Source organism: Macaca nemestrina, chromosome 13, assembly GCF_043159975.1.
Source record: "Macaca nemestrina isolate mMacNem1 chromosome 13, mMacNem.hap1, whole genome shotgun sequence".
In the NCBI taxonomy this organism is placed as follows: Eukaryota; Metazoa; Chordata; class Mammalia; order Primates; family Cercopithecidae; genus Macaca; species Macaca nemestrina.
The window spans coordinates 38,442,268-38,453,189 of NC_092137.1; the positions used below are offsets into that span (position 1 = coordinate 38,442,268).

Below are 10,922 nucleotides of genomic sequence, written 5' to 3' on the forward strand. Positions count from 1 at the left end.
GAATTGCCACAGTTACTCTTGTGCTTAAAATTCTTCTTTGGTTTCCCCTTGTCAATGGGGAAATTTCAATTTCCACTGCCCATTAATGTGACACACAGGGTTTGGCCCAGCTTCATCTCGTTTTGTAAAATTTTTTAATTTTCTTTTTTTTTTTTTGAGATAAGATTTCACTCTGTCATCCAGGCTGTAGCACAGTGGCACAATCATGGCTGGCTCACTGTAACCTCTACCTCCCAGGCTCAAGGAATCCTCCCTCCTCAGCCTCCCAAGTAGCTGAGACTACAGGTACTCACCCGCTTGCCTGGCTAATTTTTTAACTTTTTGTAGGGATGGATGGGGATCTCACTATATTACCCAGGTTAGTCTCAAATGCCTGGGCTCAAGCGATCCTCCCATCTCAGCCTCCCACAGTGCTGGAATTAAAGGTGTGTGCCATAGTGCCTGACCTAGCCCTGTCTCTTCACATGACCTCCAGACTCTCACCTTCAGGCATCCAGACTATTGGCAGCTTGGTTGATCCAGTGGTGTCACACATCAGCTTTCCTCCTTCCGTAATAATCCCACCTTCCATACGCCCATATGCCTTGGAATTGCCCGCTCATCCTCAAGAATCAGCTGCTCCCTCCCCAGTAACCCATCTCCCAGTTGACCATTCCCTCTTGGGCCACTGTAGTAGCCTCAGCACCTGTTTAACAACTCTGTAAATCCCTCCAGCTGGAGATGACCATGTCTTATCAGCCACTCTATTTCCAAAGCCCAGCAACCTGTGTGCCACATAAATAGATACTTAACTGATGTTTGTTGAATCAAATCGGATTTAAATTGTCTGTGATCCCAAGGTAACAAGCCATTTTCTTTTTCTTGGTTGATTCATAAAAAGTGTGAAAAGAAAAATAAAGTTATAAGTGTATATCATCCCCAGACAAATTAAAAGACAATTTCCATGTGAATTTTGGATATGGATATTCTGAGCTGGGTGCGGTGGCTCATGCCTATAATCCCAACAGTTTGGGAGGTCAAGGTCGGCAGATCACTTGAGGCCAGAAGTTCAAGACCAGCCTGGCCAACATGGTAAAACCCCCATCTCTACTAAAAATATAAAAATTAGCTGGGCGTGGTGGCATGCACCTGTAGTCCCAGCTACTCGGAAGGTTAAGGCATGAGAATCGCTTGAACCTGGGAGGCAGAGGTTGCAGTGGACCAAGATCACACCACTGCACACCATCCAGCCTGGACGACAGAGTGAGACTCTGTCTCAATAAATAAATAAATAAATAAATAAATAAATAAATAAATAAATAAATAAAGGAAAGGAAAAAGAAAAAGAGGCCGGGCACGGTGGCTCACTTCTGTAATCCCAGTGCTTTGGGAGGCTGAGGTGGGCGGATGTCCTGAGGTCAGGAGATTGAGACCAGCCTGGCCAACATGGTGAAACCCTGTTTCTACTAAAAATACAAAAATTAGCCAGGCATGATGGCGGATGCCTGTAATCCCAGCTACTCAGGAGGCTAAGGTGGGAGAGTCTCTTGAATCCGAGAGGTGGAGGCTGCAGTGAGCCGAGATGGTGCCATTGCACTCTAGCCTGGGCAACAGAGCGAGACTCCATCTCAAAAAAAAAAAAAAAACAAAAGAAAAAGAAAATTCTGTCAGGATGTAGATGGAGGTAAAACCAAATTTGTCTCCTTAGTTTATTGTGACACTTTAAACCCAGGATTACACTCAGTTGACTTTATCTATTAGTGATTGTAAGAGAAATGGGTGTTCTGGTTAATCAAATAAAGAACCATATAAAAGAAAACAGAAGGCTCGGCTTCTTGTCCTGATTTTCCACTTACTACCACCTATGGACTTTGGGCAAGTTCCTTCATCTCAATTCCTTCAGTTTTAAAATACAGTTTATTAAATGTTCTTGTTGAAAATGCGGGCCAAGCTGGAAATAAATCTGCCAGTGTAAGTTATTATTAGGCATAGATGGCCAATTTCCCAAGAATGAACTTCAAATACATTTAACACCATAAAATATTAAACAAATATTGCAGCTTTCTTGCATGATTCAGAAGGCACTTAAGTGAGTGCTCCAGGCTCTTCATGATAAGTATCATTTACCATTACAACATAAATTTGTGCAAATACCAGTTCATAGACAGTTTCATTTGATAGAATGGTATATAAGCCACTTTTAAATAATACTGTATCATTTTGGTATTGGCACCCTGTAGAAAAATCTAATGAGATGATCACCAAGCCAGCTTTAAGGTTTCCAGAGTTAAATGAATACTTACAGATGAAAAGGTTTGTTTCAGCTCTGTCAGCATAATCACTGTTTATTGGTCCGCAGTGGGTTTGGAAGGACAGTGGTAAGCATTACGATGTGTTGTCAGTGACTGACACCCAAATCATTGTTTTCAGACCAGTGCATCAAATATTTGGCCTTGTAAGCTTCTTAGTTATAGGGGGGTTGAACAGCCTTGGGGATTAGTTTCATCCAAAGAGAATTTGAAAGGCTGTCCTTGACTGCAAGCCTGAAAATTCTTATTTACCATGGTGACATAGAAACTGCATTTGAGGGAAAACATCAGTGCTCCTTCAGACTTTCTAGAAACTATACATTGTGGTGGAGGTTACTTCATAAAGAAGTGGCCTGGGAGATGAAAAAAGCTACACACTGAGTCTACTATAATTTATTTATTAATTTTTTTTTTTTTTTTTTTTGAGACAGAGTCTCACTCTGTCACCCAGGCTGGAGTTCAGTGGTACTCACTGGGCTCACTGCAAGCTCCGCCTCCTGGGTTCACGCCAGTCTCCTGTCTCAGCCTCCCGAGTAACTGGGACTACAGGCACCTGTCATAATGCCTGGCTAATTTTTTTATTTTTAGTAGAGACGGGGTTTCACTGTGTTAGCCAGGATGTTCTCGAACTCCTGACCTTGTGATCCACCCGCCTCGGTCTCCCAAAGTGCTGGGATTACAGGCGTGAGCCACTGCATCTGGCATCTACTCTAATTTCACTCACCATTAAGAGATGCTAATTTCGTTCCTGGGTGGGACCAAAAAGAAAAGGTGGAAACTATTCTTGGTGCAGACTGTGCATTAAAATCTCTAGATTAGCCAGGCATGATGGAGCACACCTGTAGTCCCAGCTACTTGGGAGGCTGAGGTGGGAGGATTCCTTGAGCTCAGGAGTTCAAGACCAGACTGGGCAACATAGCAAGATCCCCTCATCTCCAAAAACAAAAACTCTCTAGAGAAATAAAACTAGTTTGGATAGAGAGAGGAGGACAGAGAATTGAATGAATGAGTGGTTCAAACTAAAAAAGGGGTGGAAATGAGATCAAGAAGCAAAAAAATCGTGGTAGAGGGGAAAAAGAAGCTGCTGGAGAGACTTTGGAAGAGAAGATTTCCCCTATGCAATGTTGAGGGAAGCTTTGTAAAGCTTTCGCATTTTTGACATCATGTACCAAAAAAAAAAAAAAAAAAAAAAAAAAGCACTGGCAGTGATCCAGGCGGTAACAGTGGTCTGGGAGGTGCTAGAGAGAACCAGAAGTCAAGAGTAGCAGCAGTGACGGAGAATGCCATTGCACTACTGCTTTGAAGGTACAGTGTCTGCCAGGCCTTATTTCTCTAGTGAGGTACCTGGAGCAGCAGCCTCACTGGGAGCTTGTTTGACCTGAAGAATCCCAGCCCCTGCAGGCCTACTGAATCCGAATCTGCAGTTCAACAGGATCCCCAGGAAACTGGATGCACTTTAGATTGAGCCTTCACCTTTTTTAGGGCTCTTGCAACCCTATCTCCTTCTTCTATTTTTTTAAAAATTAAGACAAGGTCTCACTGTCTTGCCCAGGCTGGTCTCAAACTCCTGAGCTCAAGCATTCCTCCCACCAGGGCCTCCCAAAGTGCTGGGGTTACAGGCATGAAGCACAGCACCCACCCTCCTTCTTCTATTTTTTTTTTTTTTTTTTTTTTTTTTTTGCAGAAGACAGAGTTTCGCTCTGTTGCCCAGGCTGGGGTGCAATGGCGCCATCTTGTCTCACTGCAACCTCTGCCTGCTGGGTTCAAGCGACTCTCCTGCCTCAGCTTCCTAAGTAGCTGGGATTACAGGTGCCCGCCACCACGTCGAGCTAATTTTTGTATTTTTAATGGAGATGGGGTTTCACCATGTTGGTCAGGCTGGTCTCAAACTGCTGACATCAAGTGATTCACCCACCTCAGCCTCCCAAAGTCCTGGGATTACAGGCATGAGCCACCGCACCCGGCCACTAGTTTTTCTTCTTTTCCCCTTCCCTTTTCATTATCTTCTTCCTCAAATTCCAAAAAAGGGTCATGTGTGACAATCAATATGTTGGGTATTTACATCTCTTCTTGGTCCTAATTCAAAGCACAAGCTAGCCCCAATTCATAAACACGTGAACAAAACAGTTGCATTGGGCCCCAGAAAGCCGTCAGGCAAGATGAGCCCTCCCCCATAACATCTATATTTGTGCCATTTATTTATACAGAGGCTTAAGTATACACAGTGCTTTGTAGGGGAACATGCCAAGAAAAGAATACAATCCCTGCTCTTTACAAAATATTTTTCTTTTTCTCTCATAACCCTAGGGAATAGCCAGGGTGGGGATGGAATTATGAAATCTTTGGACCAAAATATATAAAATGAATAGAAGGAAGCCGTAGGTATTTTTTAGAGCCTCCAGACCTCTCTAAGAAAACAAGACTTTCCCAAACAATATGCATGAGCAGATTTTTGCTTCATGTGAAAACAAGCTCTCAGTTATCTGAAGGAAACTCAAACACACACACACATACACACACACCAGAAAAGATATTTTAAAGGCATTTTGTCAAAGATATTTATAAAAGTGCATTTTAAAAGGCTGGAGTGAAGTGGTGTGATCTCTGCTCACTGCAACCTCTGCCTTCTGGGTTCAAGCGATTCTCCTGCCTCAGCCTCCAGAGTAGCTGCGATTACAGGCATGTGCCATCATGCCCCACTAATTTTTGTATTTTTAGTAGAGATGAGGTTACGCCATGTTGCCCAGACTGGTCTCAAACTCCTGACCTCAAGCGATCTGCATGCCTCGGCCTCCCAAAGTGCTGGGATTACAGGACGTGTAATCACGTCCAGCCCAGAATAATTTTAAATTTATAAAAAAGTTGCAGAGATAGCTCAATGAGCTCCCGTGTAGTTGCCCCCCAGCCTCTTCTAATGTTAACATCTTATTCAACCACGGTACATTTGTCTAAACTAAGAAATCAATGTTGTTAGCTGGGCACAGTGGCTCACGCCTGTAATCCCAGCACTTTGGGAGGCCGAGATGGGTGGATCACCTGAGGTTGGGAGTTCAAGACCAGTCAGGCCAACGTGTCAAAACTCCGTCTCTACTAAAAATACAAAAATTAGCTGGATGTGGTGGTGGGCACCTGTAATCCTGGCTATCAGGAGGCTGAGGCAGTAGAATCACTAGGACCCAGCAGGCAGAGGTTGCAGTGAGCCAAGATCACACCATTGCACCCCAGCCTGTTAACTACAGACTTTTATTCGGACGGCATGAGTTTTTTCACTAACGTTCCTTAGTCCAGGATCCCATGTTGCCTTGAATATTAATACATTTTAATAAAATAACATAGTGAAGTCACAGGATAACACATGACAATTGATTATTAGATGCAGATGGTGAACAGAGCTTTGCCTCGGGTCAGAGTGGCCTAACACGCATCTCAGCAGGGAAGGGACCCCAGTCGCGCCCGCAGGGGTGTGAGGTTGTTTCATACAGCGTTGGGGCAGGCATTCCAGCTCTCAATAAGAACTAATATGGTTCAATGTACACTAACTCCCCAAGGAATTTGCAGTTCACATTAGACAAAGGGTATAAAGCTCTAATTATGAACTCTGGGGTCAGAGTGGACCACGACAGTGAACATTTCCACAAAGAAGAGGAGAGGCTTACTTTCCCATGCTCTGAAGTCACACTTCCTGCCCCGTACTCTAGGACCGTTGCTAAGCCTCAGGACTCAAGCTTATTTCTGAAGCAACGTCTCGAGTAAAAAAAAGAAAAAGATGACGAGGTAATGGGTGCAGCACACCAACATGGCACATGTATACATATGTAACAAACCTGCACGTTGTGCACATGTACCCTAGAACATAAAGTATAATTTTTAAAAAAAAAGAAAAAGAAAAAGAAACATTTAGACTTGTCCCTTCTGAGGAGTCACTGTTCTGTGCCTCTCTAGGGGCCACCTTCGCTCAGAGGCTCCATTAGGCTGGTGAAGCAGAGGCTACAGTGGGAGGGAGAAAGGCTGAACATTCCTCAGAGCAGCGTCGGCGTCCATGGGGGGCTCTCAGCGATAGCCTTCTCTGCTTGCAAGGTCATTGGTCTTTGAGCCGGACTCGCTGCTTCAGGCAGGCTAAGACTGGCATATTAGCATTCCATCTATATTTAACTTGGAATAAATTCTAGATTTAGTCCTGCAGCTAGGATGGAATTTTCCCCCTTCCCCTGCCCTCCCTCTTCCTGCCTTAGAGCTGGGTCCTAGGGTGAGGCAAATGAGGGGACGACAGCCTAACATGCAGGGAGGCTCTTGTACCACCGTGAGAGTGAGCGCATGTCTCCTACAATTTTTCCACTCTAGGTCCTTTGCTTGTCTCACACAGCGTGGTCACCTCTTCCTCATCTGCAGCTTCAGGCCCAATGTGTTGTCATCATGATTTAGCACCTACAAAATGAAAAGAGAGCCAAAAAAAAAAAAAAAGCCCAAAACATCTAGCTTCCCCCTCAGTTAAGTGTTCAAAGTGTCCTAACTTCCAGCTTTGAAATCGGATTGAAAATGAACCATGCTCCTGGCACCCCCTGGTGAGAGCCCAAGTTCAGCAGATTGCGGCCATGGGGGACTGAAAATGGAACCCTGGACAAAGACACTTGCTTGGTGACCCAAGGCAAGGTGCACTTTGACTGGCACATCTATTGAATGAGTATATTAAGAGTTTGGGGTTTTAGGCTGGGGGCGGTGGCTCACACCTGTAATCCCAGCACTTTGGGAGGCCAAGGCGGGCAGATTGCCTGAGGTCAGGAGTTCAAGACCAGCCTGGCCAGCATGGTGAGACCCCCGTCTCTACTAAAAATACAAAAATTAGCCAGGCATGGTGGCAGGCGCCTGTAATCCCAGCTACTCAGGAGGCTGAGGCAGGAGAATCACTTGAACCTGGGAGGCGGAGGTTGCGGTGAGCTGAGATTGTTCCATTGCACTCCAGCCGGGGCAACAGAATGAGACTCCATCTCAAAAAAAAAAAGAAAAGAAAAGAAAAAGGATTTGCGGTTTTGGAAAGAAGAGAGATTCTAGAACCTTAGAGATTTCCTTTTTTTTTTTTTTTTTTGAGACAGAGTCTCGTTCTGTCACCTAGGTTGGAGTGCAACAGCATAATATCAGCTCACTGTAGCCTCTGCCTGCCAGGTTCAAGCAATTCTCCTGCCTCAGCCTCCTGAGTAGCTGGGACTACAGGCGCCCACCACCACACCCAGCTAATTTTTGTATTGTAGTAGAGATGGGGTTTCACCATGTTGGCCAGGCTGGTCTTGAACTCCTGGCCTATAGAAATCTGCCTGCCTCAGCCTCCCAAAGTGCTAGGATTACAGGCGTGAGCCGCTGCGTCCGGCTGGCCCTCTCAGATTTCTGACAGAAATGTAAGCAGTGGGGGCCAGGCGAGGTGGCTCACGCCTGTAATCCCAGCACTTTGGGAGACCGAGGTGGGCAGATCACCTAAGGTTAGGAGTTCGAGACCAGCCTGGCCAACATGGTGAAACCCCCCTCTCTACTAAAAACACAAAAATTAGTTGGGTGTGGTGGCACGCACTTGTAATCCCAGCTACTTGGCAGACTGAGGCAGGAGAATTGTTTGAACCCGGGAGGTGGAGGTTGTGGTGAGCCTAGATCGCACCATGGCACTCCAGCCTGGGGGACAAGAGTGAGACCTCGTCTCAAAAAAAAAAAAAAAAGAAATGTAAGCAGTGGAAAGAAGGTGACAGAGCAGGCAAGTAGTCTCCAGGGAAATCTAATTGGCAGATGAGAACAGAACTTTATGGGTTATTGTTCTGTCTCCAGATTCCCTGGACATCCAAGCAGGGCTAGCAGCTCAGAATTGCCCCCAAGCACCTCAGTCTTAATTTTCTCATATGAAAAATAAAGGAATTTTGGTTAATGAATGGTTATCAACCATGTCTATTCATTAGCATCACCAGGAGGCTTTGCAAACACCAGTGCCTAATCCCCACCTCTAGAGATGCTACTGAATTGGTCAGGCCTAGCCACCAGTCCTTTTCAAACTCCCCAGGTGGTTCTACTCTACTGCCAGGCTTGAGAACCTCTGTGATGGGTGAGGTCTCAGATTCCCTCTTTGACACTCTGTGATCCTAAGAGATAATAGGTAACTGCTTTTTGACTTGACAGAACCCAATTCAAGCACTCCCATTAAAATAGCCAAAAGTGTAAAGAAAGGTTAAAGGTCTTTAATTAAGTCTCTGGGCCCCTAGAAGAAGGAAGCTGGGGAAAAGACAGCCATAAGGGCAAGGTTAATGGTACATTTTTAAGTAAAGACTGCTCCAGAGACTCACAGCTGCAGTGGCAGCTGAAAAGTCAAAATTAAGTTTCTCTATGAGCTCGGAGGCCAGCAAGCCCAGCCCAGGGGCATGGCCTTGTAGCCCTGATCATTATGCAGTGATCCAGCTGCCCTCCCAGGCGGGTGCAGGCCCTTGGGTAATCAGCCGACAATCTCAAGTTGACCTCCTTGGAGGCCACGAAAGCCAATTAAACTAAAGGTCACCCGGGTTCGGCAAGGATGATGGCCAACCTGGGCTTCACTGAGCGGCAAGTGAACAGGAGGCTGCAGTGAGTACAGTAGGTGTTAGAGCCTCAGCAAGCTGATCACATGCTGAGCACAGTAAAAGCCTGAAAGGCCCATGGAAGATTGGGCAACAGTGGATTGCAGGACCAAAGTCCCAGGGCAGAAGCACATCTAGTACCTCACAGTAGATATTCCTAATCCAGCTGCCCAGTGCGTTACAACAGGGCAGGCTCTTTGCCAGGGCATAAAGGTATTTTTTCTGTTGTTGTTGGTTTTTTTTTTGTTGTTTTTAATTTCCCTCCTGTTTTCTTTTGTTTTGTTTCTGTTTTTTATTTCTGTCTAGATTTTCCATGTATACTATGAATGCCAAGTACTGTGAACACCAACCCATGCTTTCAAAGAGCCTGCTGCCTCAGAGCACGTGATGTGGAACTTTCTGGTGGCCTGGGTGTAGAGGTTCTCAACCTCAGCTGCACACTGGGTTTAGTTGATCTGGAGTGAGATCTAGGCATCAGTATATTTGTTAAGCTCCCCATGTGATTCTAATAGGCAGCCAAGAATAAAAATCACTGGGCGAGGCCATTCCTGGCCGAGGTGAGGAGGTGGTGAGATGGATTAGAAGGGGACCATGGCAAGGATTCTTAGGGGAGTCAAGGAGGAGATGAAAGGAGGACTCAGACATGGGGATCTGGCAAGTTTTCAGAAATCACCTGCTGATGCCTTTTAAAGCTGATGCCTTTATTGAGTCTTATTCATCCATTCATCCACTACTCACCAGTGTCTAATATTGCTGTGTTTTAGAAATATAAAGATGAATTAAGACCCAGCCCCTGCCCTTAGGGGGCACACAGTAGGAGAGACAGACTTCTGAACACATGGTGGTGTAATCAAAGTTAGTCATGGACTGTATATGTACTCAATTCTGGGGCCCACAGGGCACCCCATTCTGTGGGTGAGGGGCAAGCTCACCCCAATGTCAGGCATACTGGGAACAGGCTAAAGCTAAAATATCCAATAAGAGCCTGCAAGGAGGGCCTTGGACAGGGGAAAGGCAAGAACTTCTTGGGCTTTCTGGGCTTCCTCTCCAGAGCCTGTGTCCTGAGAAGTCTGTGCAGTAGGTACACTCAAGGATACTCTACTGGACAACTCCAGGGGGTGTCATCCATTTGTATTTTATGAAAACACTGCCCACTAGAGTTGTACACCTAGGTGGCATTGCGAGTGTGGTAAGAGAAGCTGACTCGGAACAGAGAGCTCCGGGAGGTGCCTCTGCCATTTGATAAGGAAGCTCCTATGAGAAACACGGGAGCAGATCTATGCCTGTGGGCTCTGAGAACAGCCACATCCAGAAGCCAGGCAGAAGATTCTCTATTTTTCTTTCCTGTTTTCCCAGAGCCTTCAGTGAAATAGAATTAAGAACAGGTGCTGGGCGCGGTGGCTCAAGCCTGTAATCCCAGCACTTTGGGAGGCCGAGACGGGTGGATCTCGAGGTCAGGAGATCGAGACCATCCTGGCTAACACAGTGAAACCCCATCTCTACTAAAAAATACAAAAAATTAGCCGAGTGGTGGGCACCTGTAATCCCAGCTACTTGGGAGGCTGAGGCAGGAGAATGGCGTAAACCTGGGAGGCGGAGGTTGCAGTGAGCTGAGATATCGCCACTGCACTCCAGCCTGGGTGACAGAGTGAGATTCTGTCTCAAAAAAAAAAAAAAAAAGAACAGGCCTGTGGCCACCCTTTGGGCTGGCATGGTTCCAGACACTGGCATCCTCTAGGGCCAGGGTAGTTGTGGCATCCCCAGAACTGCAGAGAGGCTCACCACAGCATGGGCAGGGCTATGGTTTGCATGTGCCTCCCAAAAGTTCATGTGTTAAAGACTTAATCCCCAATGCTACAGTGTTGGGAGGTGGGACCTAGTAAGAGGTGATTGGGTCTTGAGAGCAAAGCCCTCATGAATGGATTAACATCATTATTAAAAGAGTGGGTTGTTACAAAGCAAGTCTGGCTCCTGGTGCCTGTTGGTCTTTGGTGCTCACTTCTGCTTTCACCCTTCCACCATGGGATGACCCTCACCAAATGTCAGTGGC

General features: G+C 46.0%; 1 long non-coding RNA gene across 1 annotated transcript; it reads left to right on the top strand.

Moving 5' to 3' along the window:
- Positions 1-6,793: 6,793 nt before the first annotated feature.
- LOC139358030 (uncharacterized) lies at positions 6,794-9,401 on the top strand. The gene is made up of 2 exons (XR_011612240.1): positions 6,794-6,938; positions 9,179-9,401. It is a non-coding gene; the product is annotated as an uncharacterized lncRNA (long non-coding RNA).
- Positions 9,402-10,922: the final 1,521 nt, after the last annotated feature.